Below are 5057 nucleotides of genomic sequence, written 5' to 3'. Positions count from 1 at the left end.
CACGCTGCTCTTGCCTGCGTCCCTGTGTGCCGAGCATTGCGCTGTCGAGCTGTCTCCTGCCTGTCCCTGACACGACAGTGCCCAGCGAAGGAACCGGGATCTTGCGTTACACCCATATAATTGGAGAAAGGAAAAAAAAAAGAAGGTGTGGGGGGGGAAGTGGATTATAAATTCATCAACCAGTTGCTGCTCCAGGCTGTGCGCAGGCAAAGACGAGCCCTGTCCTCCCGCCCCGGCACGTGCTGCCACTGCCAAACCCACTAGCAAAGCCCGACCTGCCGGAGCTGAGCTCCTGCGCCGGGTGAAGATGACGATCGCGATCAGAGTTTGGGTTTTAATTTTAGATAAGGCAAAAACTGGCTTTTCTTGCTCTTTTTTCTTTAACCTAGCACAGTTGCAGCACTCCCTGCGCCAGCCAGAGAAATGCTTATGCCATTAGCCTTGCTGATTAAGACATGAACACTAACTGCTCCATCACTAATAATGTCACTAGCTGAGAACTAACGTGGAGACTGACAGCAAACCACTCCTCCCGGTGATGGAGGTGTTTTATCCTGGTGATGGAGGCGTTTTATCCTGGTAATGAAAACGTTTTAGGCACAAATCTAAAGTGAGGTCCCCCAAACATTTTTTTACCTCGCCAGTGCAGGCAGCTGCCCACCCCACTCTCACTTGCCTTCCCCCTCCCCCAAAACACTGTTTAACCAAGAGTTTGGTGGTATTTAAAGCTATGCAACGGCCTTTTGCAGGGAAGGGGGTGCCACTGGTGTACGCCTCCTCGCCTGGCGGACAAGCCTCTGCCAGCCAGCCTCCCCAAACCCGCAGAGGGGCTGCACCCCCCCGACGTGCCTTAGGTTCGGCATCTCGACAGCCGTAATTACACACACCGCAGGCGCTTTAACTCAGTCGCCTGCGCGCCCCTCGCCCTAGGAGCACTGGTTGCATGGACGGCGAGGGGTGCGCTGAGCGAGACGTAACTCCCGTGGGAACCGCTGTGCATCCGTCACATCCCCGGGGCTCGATGTCCCCATCCCCAGCGAAGGCACCCGCACAAGGAGAGCAGCGCCAGAGCCGGGAGCGCGGCCGTACCCCAACCTCCGCTGCTGTCTTCAGGCTCTGCAGCCGTCGGTGCCGCTGAGCCTGGGGTGCTGTTTTACCTGGGGCAGCCGGCGTGGCCGCGCCGAGAGAGGAACCGCTTCTTAGAAGCTGCCATTATTTTAAGAATAAGGAAGGGGCTGGAGCCGTTGCGACACGCGGGAGGGGATGTTCGCAGCATTCAACTTCCAGATTTCTCAGCACAGCCCGTGCGGCGCTCCCCCGGCATTTCGGATGCAAAACTTGCCTTGAAATTGCCTTACAGGGAAGCCTTTTTATGTCAGGCTTTTTATTCCTTGAGGTGGGAGCCCTCAGGAGCATCAACATTTAGGAATTAATTTGAAAGCAAGCAAACAAAAAAGCCTCGTGGGGCCGAGTTAGGGAGTTTTGCAAAAATCCAGCTTCTAGGCAGGGCTTTGCCGTTAAGCCAGCGCGTGGTGAGCCTGGTTGGCAGTCAAAGCCCAAGGAGCTAAATTCTGCTCAAGGTCAGGAATTGAAGGGCAAGGTCACGGCGCTGTTGTGCTGGGCTGGGCCAAAAAGGGCAGATGTAGCACAGGCAGGGGCCAGGACCAGGCAGGGCCAAAATAGCCAGGGCCAAACACAGGCCAGGGACTGGCTGTGAGAGCAAATCTGGTTTTCTAAGTAGTCGTCAAAGGATGAGGGCTGGGAGAAACTGCGTACCATCAACCTGAGAAACCACTTAGGATTTGCGTTTTGTGCCTCCCCATCTTTCCCCAGCCCTCTCCCGGGCTGTCTTTGTACATTCAGAGCAGGCAAGGCCTTTTTTTCCCCCTTCCTCTGTTTAAAGCGACTTGAAAATGGGCCCATGGGGAGGAATCCTGTATTTCAGCAGGGATCAGCGTTTCCCGGTGCTCAGCACACACCATCGCGCACTCTCTTGAAACCAGAGCGTTAGGAGCAAATTGCACTGGCCGGTTGCACCTCCAGCGCTGCCAAACCCAGCGAGGCTGCCAGAGAAACAAAGGCAGCCCTGTCCTCGGCTGGAGCTTCTCGGCCATATCCGCATCCCATTTTCCTCCCCGGACCAGCACAAAGGCTGCACCCAACGGCAGGAGCGTATAGCCGGGGCTGGCTTGTGCCAGGCAAGTCAGCTCCCTTCATTGCTAATAAATAACTCCCCATGGTCTTGCATTTATAGGGATGAAGAAGGGAAGGGGAGGAAGCATAGCACAAGTTGTTGGCTCCTTTGCTTGCTTGGTGCGTGGTTCCCAGAGCACGCATGCCTTGGAAACCACTTGCACATGCTAAATCTTGCAAAGGTTCAAAGAGCTGATTTTAGTCCTGCTGAGTTCCAGGCAGCCACGTTCAAAGGGGTCTTTCCCCAAAAGATGAAGTGGTCTCACCCGAATCACCCTGCGCTCGGAGCATCTGCAAGAAAGAACGGGCTGGGAAAAGGGATTGCTATTCACAGCCGGCGCAGCCCCTGCCAGATCAATCAGATGCTGCTGGGATGGGTTGTTTTGGCGCGCCGGGGCTTATTGTTCGAGCGCCAACAACTAAACATGCACGCGCATGTGATATTTTTAACTTGCAGTTTAATTGCGAGGGGTTTCTCCGTAGTTTAAATGGAAATTGCTGTGCTTGATTAGCAAAATATACGTTGAGGTCATTCTCGCCCCGTCAGCTGTTTCCCCTGCGCAAACAAGCTCCGGTGGATGCGAACTCCCATTCTCCCCACTAGTGAGCAGTGGGAAAGTCGCTCCGATTATTTAATAGTTATTTTCCTCGAGCCCTACACGCAGCAGACATTAATCCAGCCCGTAAGGTACTCCTCTTCATTATAGCATTGGGAAAGATGCCATTATATGGCATATAAGCCAATTTTTATATTCTTCTAAACTTGGGAAAAGAGCGTAGGACTTAGCAGGTTTCACTCCCCAGTCCATGTGGGCTTTTATCAGCCTTTCTGAAGTATCAGCATTGAGTTTTGGGAGGAGGGGAAGCCAAGGGAAGAGCCCCGGCATGGCTGAGAGCTGAAATAAAATGGGATGTGACCGCCGAGGTCTCGGCTTGCGCCTCGGCCCTGGAGATGGGTACGTGCAACGTGAGTTTGGATCCAGCGCGACAAAGCCGTGACCCAACTGGCAGCGACTCTTGGTGCTTTTGGCTGGAGCCTTTGCCCGATGCCCACTCACGCAGCCCCCTGAGGAGAGGGCTGTTGGGGAGGGAAGCGCCATTTCAGCCAGCTGCTCAGGACAGTTGTTTTTGGCAATAAAGATGCAAAACAGGACCTGGCTTAGTGCACAACCTAAGACCTGGGTCCAGCCAGAACTTCCCATCTCCATCTTACGCTTCGGAAACCACTTGCTGTTTGCTGACAGACCCTCCCTGTCGGTGGCTTTTGGGTGTCCTCATGGGCGACAGGTTCTGAAGAAGTTCATGACACAAAGCATTACTTAATCTCTTCATCCCTCCCTCCCTCCCGTGTCCCAGCAATCCAGAGCAGGTTACCAAACACTGACTCCCCCGCTGCCTCACCGATGGTTTTTGCATCGAAACCTTTGGGGCAAAGCTTATAGGAAGAGGTGCAGGTCCAGGGTAAGGCCAAAACTTCTCATTTCTTCCAGTCTCCAGACCACAGAACACTGCTGTCATCCAACCAATGCAGTTTTACTCTAACAAGCATACGAAGCCCTGAAGTCTTGACTAAGAGGTTTGAGTATTCCAGATTTTAATTTAAGCTTCTTCAATGCGAACAGACCCAACCTTCACCAGCAACTACCAGAGGTGGGGGAGGCGGCTGCGCATTCCCTAACTCAGCCTTAAGCAAAATGATTAAAGCCAACAGTTTGTTGGATGGAACGTGTAATAATCTGAAAATTCTCCTTTTCACCTGCACAGAAGAGTTGCTCTTGTAGAGTAGGTTTTTCTATATATTGTTTCTGTATGTACTGTACAAGTAACTTATTCTTGAATAATGCAATTTTACCATAATATAAAAAAAATCTGCTCTTAATAAACTGTTTTTAGAACTTGTTTCTCACTTCTCGTCTTTAGCCTGATTCTCTCTAGGTGCCCGGATGCTATTTTAACAGATACTGAATTAATGGCTGCCAAAAGACAGAAACCCTCCCTTAGAAATGAAAAGCAAGCCGCCAGCCTATGGGACGAGCTGTTCCTTCGCAGAACTCATTCAAGGAGTCCTGCCCCAAGTCACCATCGCTGCGACGGTCTCATGCCCCCTGCTGCCCACCTGAACATGAATTCATTACATTTTACTGCACTGCTGACCTGGAAGGATTAAGACAGAAGCTGCGGCGGTATTTGTGTTCCCCCGTATGTTTTTCGCCAAGCCACAACGGGATGTAACTGCTGCCCGTGAAAGGTTGTACTTACAACAGCTTGTCCTGCCTCTGAAGGGCAACTGCAGCATAACCCAGTTTAACCGGCATCGCCGTTTGGTTAGGTGCTGGCGTTGTAGGATGCCTGCACCATACAGACCAGTTAGCACCCCAGCTCTGTGTGAGCAATGCCAACTAGTCTGCGCATTACCGAAGGAGGCGACAGTCAATTTTCCCAGTCTTTCTACCAGTCATTTTGCTACGGAATGCTTACCCCGATTTCTTCCTCTCCTTCTCCAGCAGCACCACGTCTTGTGTAGTTTTATCATCTTAAGCCTCAAGGCCCATTGTGCCACCAGCCCGAACGGCGTAAGGCTGAGGCATTAGGGAATACACCTGAACGCAAGAAATTGCTTAAAACCTGTACCGAACTTCTGATCTTGAAACCTTTGACTTGTTTTTGCAATGGCCCTGCAAGTCAAATACGACTGATTCGGTTGCGGGGCGGGGGGAACCACGCGATAGGGCAGCAGCACGCAACAGAAACACATGGCAAAGCTTACCTGATGCTAAATAAAACATTGACGCCAACTTGGATCGAAAGCTGGAGAACACGTTAAGGAAAGATACTGGTAAAACAAGACACAAACACTAAGTAGG

This window comes from Nipponia nippon, unplaced genomic scaffold (assembly GCF_047370975.1).
Source record: "Nipponia nippon isolate SJK-2023a ecotype South Korea unplaced genomic scaffold, ASM4737097v1 scaffold_18, whole genome shotgun sequence".
Classification (NCBI taxonomy): domain Eukaryota; kingdom Metazoa; phylum Chordata; class Aves; order Pelecaniformes; family Threskiornithidae; genus Nipponia; species Nipponia nippon.
Note: the sequence above shows the minus strand (reverse complement) of the source record.